Genomic DNA, 10,672 nt, shown 5'->3' on the forward strand with positions numbered 1-10,672 from the left:
ACATTTCTGCCCTGCTAGAGCTGCCCCGGTCAACTGTAACTGCTGTCATTGTGAAGTGGAAACATCTAGGAGCAACAACGGATTTTAGCAGTGAAGTGGTGAAGCTCACAGAAAGGGACTGCAGAGTCCTGAAGCACATAACAATTGTCTGTCATCGGTTGCAACACTCACTACCAAGTTTCAAACGGCCAAATCGGCCAACATCAGTGCCTGACCTCACTAATGTTCTTGTGGCTGAATGGAAGCAAGTCCCCGCAGCTACAGTATGTTCCAACATCTAGAGGAAAGCCTTCCCAGAAGAGTGGAGGCTGGTATTGCAGCAAAGGGTGACCAACTCCATGATTTTGGATGGAGATGTTCGACAAGCAGGTGTCCACATACACTACATGACCAACAGTATCTCTATATCCGGCTGGCCTTTATTTTACCCTGACAAGATCGATCGCAGGCTTCCTTTCCCCTTTTCTGTTCCCTGGATGTAAAGCGATTTTCCGCACCTGAAAACGTCCTTGCTCGTTTCATAGGCAGTCAACCCGTCTGTCGAGTCGTGCACGGCGAACCGTGGTTGGCGCGCGCCTATCGCGCCCCACTCCGTTTTTTTTTTTTTATACCTAAACAGGAGGAAGCATGCGCCAGAGCTCGCGGGAGAGAAAGAAGAGCGTTGACAGCAGCGTCGCATCTCCGTCTTTCGAGGTTTAAGTCAAAGGATTACAGCATCAATTATTTTCGTCCAGAGTCTATGAAAACTTCAGTTTGAAACGGTACGATACAGGCTGGCTTCTTTGTGAAATACTTGCGTCTTATGCGCGTCGATTTCTGTGTGTTTCTGACAGTGTGTGATTGTGGTAGGCCATCTATCGAGGTTTCGCTGCTGGTAATGTCCTGTTCCAAGGCAGCGGTGTCACCTCTTATACCAACTACTGCATGGTTACAACCATTAACCTAGTGAGATATTTACATCTTGTGTGATTGATTAGGTATGGAGAGATTGGGGTGTGATTGGGTATTGAGATAAACTGACAGAGAGAAAGATAATGCCTATAGCACGCTAATATAATGTTGCCATGCCATATCGAACATGTTGAATGTTTCCATTTATTTCAGTATTTCAGTATTTGTTGATTGACATTGGCATGGTTTTAAAGACATACAGTTTGATTATTTAAATATTTTGTTCTGCCAGAGTTATATAGCCTAGCGGATCCTGAAATACAGACTTCCAACAGGGCATGGGAGCCACGCATTTTGATGGAACCACAGTTCATAATTGCTAAACAGTTTAGCCTACTATTCGATGTAGACCCATTTGCTAGTTTAATCCACTGTTTTAAATTGTTTTTTTTTGTGTGTTTTTGTTTTACAGACAAATAGAAAACTGTTGGCTAAACCTGGGATCTATTTAGGGTCAAATCAGCCTAGCAGGCTAGTACTTCAGAAAACCGTTATTGGTATGGCGAGAAAGAGCATGTTGGTTAAGTGTATCCAGAGAGCGATGCTTTTACTTTGCTACAGTGACGGTGAGTCAAACACTTCAGCTCGCTGCCTGGTGGATGCCCTTGATAACACGTCACCTGGGCAACCGATTCAGCACCAAGGAGAGCGGAGGGAGGGGGGGGGGGGGGGGGGGGGGGGGTGCAATCATTCGGAAACGTTAGTGTGGTTAAAATGGTAACACTCATAGTGCTGTGTGTAGACTAAGTGAAGTGAATATAACTCTGAATTACACAATGTGCCTAATGGAACCTCTACTAAGAGCCTTTGGATGAAAAATCTTATTTAATATCTCAGTTAGTAATATCTCAGTTAGCCGCACTGTGTGTGTCTGTCTGTCAGACTATGCAAGAGAACATGAGTCATCTATAGAACTGACTGTACCTTCTATTACATTAGAAAATACAATTATAATTACAATTATACAATTATAAAATACAATTATACAGCTTAAAGCCAGTGCAGTTGGTAACAAAGGACCATCATGTCGGAAAGGTTTGGCCTTGAAGTCTGTATTAGATGTAATTTCCATATAGGCATAGATATAGACAGGCTGTTGAATTAAAAAAAACAAATTTTCCCCTGAGAATTACAGTAGAGAGAGACAGGGTGCAGAGGCTGGTGGTTGAGCTAGTCTTAATTGAAATTGCAAATTAAAATTTCCATCTATTAATTGAATTGTTGCAGGCTGCAAATTTGGCCAACCGTATTAATTGTATTTATTAAGGACAAAATGCAATGTTTGATTACAGATGAATTTGAGATAATATAATTATGATATGTCTTAATACTAAACAGATGAGTGAATAATGAAAAGCAGAGAAGGCCTTTCAGAGACCAAACAAACATCCTTCACTGCAGGCTGGTGAGTGATGTTACATTAACGTGATTCAGACAACTAAATATTAACTCACAGATTGGAAGAGAGAGAAGGGAGGAGAGGGGAGAAACTGGTATAAAGTTGACATCATAACAACAACAGTCAAATTTCCCAGGGGGCATTGGGGTTGTTTTGGAAAACATGGCATGAGTTCAGAGAAGATAACTGAAGTCAGTAAACAACAGCCTCAACCATGAAAACAATCACCACTGAGCAGAGACCGAGAGAGAGACCGAGAGAGAGACCGAGAGAGAGACCGAGAGAGAGACCGAGAGAGAGGCCAAGAGAGACCAAGCGAGAGAGAGAGATGGGAAGAGAGAGACTGAGGGAGTGAGAAAGGGAGATGGTTGAGTCAACTCTTTACATTCACACCTCTCTATATTGAATGAATCCAGTGACCTTGCATATTATTGCTCTATGAATGGCATAATATAACACCAAATCACAGAGTTAACAGGATGGCACTGCTGTTCATTTTGTACACACAAACACAGCTCTACCTCCATTGACCCCACACCGTTCCTCACACACACAACCACTGGCACTGATTACTGTGGCAGTTACTGATGAGCTGTTACATTATAGCCTGGTTCTGCCCCTTTAAATAGGTTCAATACATAATCAAGTCTACAATTACAGACCTGATTCAGAATTTGTGTTTAAAAGAAACACAAGCTGTGTTTGCCATCGATCCCCAGCCAAGGGAATTAGACCTTCTTTCTCTCTCTCTCATCTCTTGATTTTAGTAACACTCCCAGCTAGGTCCTGTAGGCAGACACAAACTATGTTTGGAGATTTAACGGGACAGAATACACAGCTGCTGTGTGTGTGAGAGTGTGTTAGCTGCATGTCTGTATCTTGCTGTCGTTATGGAGCCAAATGGAAATGGACACTGGAGAGCCTGAGGAGGAGATGGTGATGGGATTACCCATGGCATGCCTCTCCTCTTCACATCTTCACATGCATTCACATGCACACACACACCCTCAGTGGTCATTGTGTGAATTAGAAAGCTCTTCAGTCACAGTGTTTCCTTCGCCCAGGGCTCTGACTGCTGTTTCCTCCCTGGCTGTCTCACACTGTGGTGGGAGAATCTCCCCTCATGTGTGACTACTGTCAGATATGGCCTGTGTGAGTAAGTGTGTGTGTGTGTGTGTGTGTGTGTGTGTCTGTCCATGTGTGTGTGCCTGTTTGCCTGCCTGGGTGTGTGCCTGCTTGCCTGCCTGTGTGTGTATGTGTGTGTGTGCCCAATTTTAAGCTTCTGTCAGTCAAAGAAAGTTGAACTCAAGTCAGTCAGGCTGAGACTTGGCAGCAGATCAGACCAGGCACATCTAATTGGGATTGAAGCACATGGAACAACAGGCAGGAAATACAATTAGCTGCCTCTCTGCCTGCTTGCCTGCCAGCCTGCCTCTCTGTCTGAGGGTGAGGGAGGGATGGAGGGAGGGAGGGAGAGTTCAGCTTTATCTGACTATTAGCGTGTTTTTATCGTGTGTGTGTGTGTGTTTGGTGAAACGGAAATGGCATGCATTCAGCACAATCTATCTTTCATCAGTTAAAAACTTCTTAGGGCTGCAATCCCGTTAACGGGATCGATATGACAACAGCCAGTGAAAGTGCAGAGCGCCAAATTCAAAACAACAGAAATCTCATAATTAAAATGCCTCAAATATACATGTATCTTATACCGTTTTAAAGGTAATCTTGTTGTTAATCCCACCACAGTGTCTGATTTCAAATAGGCGATTATGTTAGGTCACCACCAAGCCAAAGAAAAACTCTCATTTTTCCAGCCAAAGAGAGTAGTCACAAAAAGCACAAATAGAAATTAATCACTAACCTTTGATGATCTTCATCAGATGACACTCATAGGACTTCATGTTACACAATACATGTATGTTTTGTTTGATAAAGTTCATATTTATATTAAAAAAAGTTTACATTGGCGCGTTACGATCACTAGTTCCAAAAACATCCAGTGATATTGCAGAGAGCCACATAATTTTACAGAAATACTCATCATAAAAATTCAAGTGTTAGACATGGAATTATAGATATACCTCTCCTTAATGCAACCGCTGTGTCAAATTTCAAAAAACTTTACGGAAAAAGCAAACCATGCAATAATCTGAGATGACGCTCAGAAAACAAATAAAATTTTCCGCCATGTTGGAGTCAACCGAAATCAGAAATGACATTATAAATATTCCCTTACATTTGATGATCTTCATCAGAATGCACTCCCAGGAATCGCAGTTCCACAATAAATGCTTGATTTGTTCGATAATGTCCATTATTTATGTCCAAGTAGCTACTTTTGTTAGCGCGTTAGGAACACGTATCCAAACGCTCCTGCAGGTCAGGCATAACTTCGGACAAAAAATTCAAAAGTTATATTACAGGTCTTAGAAACATTTCAAACTAAGTATAGAATCAATCTTTAGGGTGTTGTTATCATAAGTCTTCGATAATGTTCCAACCAGAGATTTCCTGTGTGTCTAGAGAAGCAATGGAACGCAGGTCGATATCATGTGAAATGCGTGTGACCAGGAAATGGCTCTTTGCCAGTAACCTGACTCATTCAGCTCGTATTTAGCCCCACAACACAGTAGAAACGTCATTCAAGTTTCGAAAGACAGTTGACAACTAGTGGAAGCCCTAGGAAGTGCAACTTCATCCATATCCCACTGTGAAGTGGAAGTTTTAACATTGAACATTTTAACATGATCCTTTAAAATATGTAAAACAGCTACTTTTCACACAGTATGCATGTTCTGAACAGTCACATTTTCCTTTGGTTGAAGTTGTTTTTATTTCTGTGTAGAGTAGTTATAGTTCATTAATTGGCTGTGGTCTAGCACTTACAGTCCTGTTTAAAGATGGAGAGAATACTGTGGTAAAAGAATGAGGCTACTAGCTCTTTTGAGGGGTGTTTTTCTACTTTCCCCCCGTGATATTTAAGTCCTTTAACTAGGCTGGGTTCTAGCTGGCTGGCCGTGTGTGTGTGTGTGTGTGTGTGTGTGTTTGTCTAAGTGTGACTCTTGCTTTTAGGGCTGGAATTCTCAGTATGTGCATCAGGGTCTGGACTATGCCTTAATTTGTCTTTGGAGGGAGGTGTGTGTGTGCAAGTGGTGTACTCCCTGTATGTGTGTGTGTGTGTGTGTGTGTGTGTGTGTGTGTGTGCATGTGCGCGCGTGTGTTTGATGTATTAGAGGGGTTAAACAGGGGTGTTGTAGATAAGGACCAGACTCTCGCTCTTCCTATTACCAAAGAAGAATGACAGCGCTCCCACACACTCCTACACACAACACACACACACACACCCACACACAAAAACACCCACATACACACATATACACACACATATACTGTAGTATATACTGTTAAATGTGTTTGCAAGACAAGCCATCATGAGTCGATCTGTATCCATCATGATTCGATATGTATCTATCTAACATTCCTCATGGCTGATTAGCCTTGGTGCTGTTTTTCATTTAGTTCACTAGTCAGATTAGCCTTGGTGCTTTTTTTCATTTAGTTCACTAGTCAGATTAGGCTTTTTGGTGTTGTTTTTCATTTATTTAACCAGTAAGATTAGCCTTGGTGTAGTTTTTCATTTATTACACCAGTCAGATTAGGCTATTTGGTGCTGATTTTCATTTATTTCACCAGTCAGATTACCCTTGGTGCTGTGTTTCATTTATTTCACTAGTCAGATTTGCCCTTGTACTGTTTTTCATTTATTTCACCCGTCAAATTAGCCTTGTTGCTGTTTTTAATTAATTTATTTCACCTATCAGATTAACCTTTGTGCTTTTTAAAATGTATTTCACCAGTCAGAATAGGCTATTTGGTGTTGTTTATCATTTATTTCACCAGTTAGGTTAGCCTTGGTGCTGTTTTTCATTTATTTATTTCACCTATCAGATTAGCCTTGGTGCTGTTTTTCATTTATTTATTTCACCTATCAGATTAGCCTTGGTGCAGTTTTTCATTTATTTCACTAGTGAGATTAGCCTTAGTGCCATTTTTCATTTATTTCAACAGTCAGATTAGCCTTGGTGCTATTTTTCATTTATTTCACCAGTCAGATTAGCCTTGGTGCTATTTTTCATTTATTTCACCTGTCAGATTAGCCTTAGTGCCATTTTTCATTTATTTCAACAGTCAGATTAGCCTTGGTGTTGTTTTTCATTTATTTCAACAGTCAGATTATCCTTGGTGCTGTTTTTCATTGATTTCAACAGTCAGATTAGGCTATTTTGTGCTGTTTTCTTTTTTTCACCAGTCAGATTAGCCTTGGTGCTGTTTTTCATTTATTACACCAGTCAGATTAGCCTTGGTGCTATTTTTCATTTATTTCACCAGTCAGATTAGCCTTGGTGCTATTTTTCATTTATTTCACCAGTCAGATTATCCTTGGTGCTGTTTTTCATTTATATCACCGGTCAGATTAGCCTTGGTGCTGTTTTTCATTTATTTCACCAGTCAGATATGGCGATTTGGTGCTGTTTTTCATTTATTTCACCAGTCAGATTATCCTTGGTGCTGTTTTTCATTTATTTCATCACTTAGATTAGCCTTGTTGCTGTTTTTCATTTATTTATTTCACCAATCAGATCAGTTTTGGTGCTGTTTTTCGTTTACATAACCAGTCAGATTTGCCTTGGTGCAGTTTGTCATTTATTTCACCTATCAGATTAGCCTTTGTGCTGTTTTTCATTTATTTCAACAGTCAGATTATCCTTGGTGCTGTTATTTCATTTATGTCTTTCAACTATCAGATTAGCCTTGGTGCTTTTTTCCATTTATTTCACCAGTCAGATTAGCCTTGGTGCTATTTTTCATTTATTTCACCAGTCAGATTATCCTTGGTGCTGTTTTTCATTTATTTCACCGGTCAGATTAGCCTTGGTGCTCTTTTTCATTTATTTCACCAGTCAGATTATCCTTGGTGCTGTTTTTCATTTATTTCACCGGTCAGATTAGCCTCAGTGCTGTTTTTCATTTATTTCATCACTTAGATTAGCCTTGTTGCTGTTTTTCATTTATTTATTTCACCAATCAGATCAGTTTTGGTGCTGTTTTTCGTTTACATAACCAGTCAGATTTGCCTTGGTGCAGTTTGTCATTTATTTCACCTATCAGATTAGCCTCAGTGCTGTTTTTCATTTATTTCAACAGTCAGATTACCATTTGTGTTTTTTCCTTTTTTTTCACCAGTCAGATTAGCCTTTGTGCTGTTTTTCATTTATTTCAACAGGCAGGTTACCATTTGTGCAGTTTTCCATTTATTTCACCAGTCAGATTAGCCTTGGTGCTCTTTTTCATTTATTTCACCTGTCAGATTAGCCTTGGTGCTGTTTTTCATTTAGTTCACCTGTCAGATTAGCCTTGGTGCTGATTTTCATTTATTTCACCTGTCAGATTAGCCTTGGTGCTGTTTTCATTTAGTTCACCTGTCAGATTAGCCTTGGTGTTGATTTTGATTTATTTCACCAGTCAGATTAGCCTTGGTGCCGTTTTTCATTTATTTCACCTGTCAGATTAGCCTTGGTGCTCTTTTTCATTTATTTCACCAGTCAGATTAGCCTTGGTGCCGTTTTTCATTTATTTCACCTGTCAGATTAGCCTTGGTGCTGTTTTCATTTAGTTCACCTGTCAGATTAGCCTTGGTGTTGTTTTTCATTTATTTCACCAGTCAGATTAGCCTTGGTGCCGTTTTTCATTTATTTCACCAGTCAGATTAGGCTATTTGGTGCTCTTTTTCATTTATTTCACCATTCAGATTAGCTTTGGTGCTGTTTTTCCTCTCCCTTTGATGCTCTACTAGACATATAAATTACATTCTGGGTTGGAAATCCTTATAAGAACATTCACTCCCAGTTGTTTTGTGACTCCTATCTTCAAGTCATGCTTTTTGTTGTTAGAAGGAGGGGGAGATGAGTGCCCTATATGTAATGGTTTCAATGGCATGTGGTATTATTATTCGTATCGAAAATGTTGTGAAATATTTACTAGTTGTTGGACAGAATCAGTACCATGAATACCATACAGTTTACTATATTTCCAGGTAAATAAAGGAAGTTAGTTGTGCCCACTGTAGTGGCCATTGGCCAACCAAGCCATACTCATACTGTATGTGTTCTGGTCTACAATCAGAGCAGGGGGAAGGTTTGGCATCTCTTCTCTCTACTGACCAGACATGGACTGCCATAGATACTGCAGCGCATCGTAGAATATCACTTTACACTCTGATGCTGTTATACACTTAGTTGAGTGTTTGTGCGTGTGCTTTTGTGAGACAACGAACGAGACCTGCCTCTGATTGAGAACCATACCAGGCCAAGCATATAAACACAACACAGAAAAAAGAACATAGACTACCCACCCCAACTCACGCCCTGACCATACTAAAACAAAGACATAACAAAGGAACTAAGGTCAGAACATGACAGTACCCCCCCCCCCCCCCCCAAAGGTGCGGACTCCGGCCGCAAAACCTGAACCTATAGGGGAGGGTCTGGGTGGGCGTCTGTCCGCGGTGGCGGCTCTGGCGCGGGACGTGGACCCCACTCCACCATAGTCTTTTCCCCCTTCTTTACCCGCCTCCGTGGCGCCTTTAGAGCTCGGACTGGGGACCCTAGCAGCGGGCCCCGAATGGACGGGAGATTCCGGCAGCACCGGACAGGCGGGAGACTCCGGCAGCGCCGGCGTGAAGGGCGACTCCGACAGCGCCGGAGTGACGGGCGGTTCTGGCAGCTCCTGACTGACGGGCAGCTCTGGCAGCTCCTGACTGACAAGCGGCTCTGGCAGCTCCTGACTGATGGGCGGCTCTGGTAGCTCTTGACTGACGGGCGGCTCTGGCAGCTCCTGACAGACGGGCGGCTCTGGCAGCTCAGGACAGACGGGCGGACCTGGAGGGAGGAGACGGAGAGACAGCCTGGTGCGTGGGGCTGCCACAGGACCCACCAGGCTGGGGAGACCTACAGGAGGCCTGGTGCTTGGAGGAGGCACTGGATGGACCGGGCTGTGGGGGAGCACTGGAGCCCTGGCGCGCAGCCTTGGCACCACTTCTCCAGGCTGGATCACCATTTTAGCCCGGAACATCCAGAGTGCAGGCACAGGTTGAACCGGGCTGTGGGGGAGCGCTGGAGATCTGGTGCATACCACTCGCACCTCTCCCTTAGGCTCAATACCCACATTCGCCCGGCACGGGCGGTGCGCACGCATAGGACGCACTGCACCCTCCCAGCACCCCGGAGACACAGCACGCAGCGCCGGCGCAGGATACCCTGGGCCGAAACGGCGTACTGGAGACCAAACACGCTGGGCTGGCACAACACGCCCTGGCTGGATGCCCACTTATGCTTGGCACTTGCGGGGGGCTGGCCTATAGCCCACCGGGCTGTGAGCTCGTACTGGCGACACCGTGCGCTTGATCGCATAACACGGTGCCTGACCAGTACTGCGCTTCTTTTGGTAAGCACGAGGAGTGGGCTCAGGTCTCCAACCTGACTCTGCCACACTCCCTGTGTTCCCCCCCAATTTTTTTTGGGGGGGGGGGCTGCCTCTCGTGCCTGTCGCTCTGCCGTGCTGCCTCCTCATATCGCCGCCGATCAGCTTTCGCTGCCTCCAGCTCTGCCTTGGGGCGGCGATATTCCCCAGCCTGTGCCCAGGGTCCTTTTCCGTCCAAAATCTCCTCCCATGTCCATGAGTCTGGAGATCGCTGCTGCCCGATACCACGATGCTTGGTCCTTGGTTGGTGGGTGATTCTGTAACGGAATTCATCTTCCTCTGACGAGGAGTATGAAATGTCGGACCAATGCGCAGCGTGGTATGTGTTCATGATGATTTATTTTACTGAACACTGAAAATACAAAATAACAACGTGAAAATAAACGAAAACCGAAACAGTCCTGTAAAACACTAAAACAGAAAATAATCACCCACAAAACACAGGTGGGAAAAGGCTGCCTAAGTATGATTCTCAATCAGGGACAACGAACAACACCTGTCTCTGATTGAGAACCATACCAGGCCAAACACATGAACACAACATAGAAAAAAGAACATAGACTACCCAGCCCAACTCACGCCCTGACCATACGAAAACAAAGACATAACAAAGGAACTAAGGTCAGAACGTGACAGTGTGTGTGTTTGGGTGAATGTGTGCTTTGGGTTCATTACAAGGTTTAGATACGGTAACATCATGTAGATACACATACTATACCAAACATTAGGAATACCTTCCTAATTTTGAGTTGCACCCTTTGCACCCCCTTTTGCCCTCGGAAC

General features: G+C 43.4%; 1 protein-coding gene across 4 annotated transcripts in view; it reads left to right on the top strand.

Annotated features, from left to right (window-relative positions):
- The first annotated feature begins 592 nt into the window (after positions 1 to 592).
- The window catches only part of LOC110501709 (ecto-NOX disulfide-thiol exchanger 1), an 88,934-nt gene continuing 78,854 nt past the window's right edge, over positions 593 to 10,672 (top strand). Inside the window, exons 1-3 of one of the 4 annotated variants that reach the window (XM_036959068.1) lie at positions 593 to 761; positions 1,364 to 1,517; positions 2,290 to 2,356. The gene's annotated coding sequence lies outside the window, so the exon portion shown is untranslated. Of the gene's footprint in view, positions 762 to 1,363; positions 1,518 to 2,276; positions 2,357 to 10,672 lie in introns of those variants that run through there. The other 3 variants (XM_036959067.1, XM_036959066.1, XM_036959069.1) reach the window with 3 other exon arrangements.

Source organism: Oncorhynchus mykiss, chromosome 22, assembly GCF_013265735.2.
Source record: "Oncorhynchus mykiss isolate Arlee chromosome 22, USDA_OmykA_1.1, whole genome shotgun sequence".
NCBI lineage: Eukaryota > Metazoa > Chordata > Actinopteri > Salmoniformes > Salmonidae > Oncorhynchus > Oncorhynchus mykiss.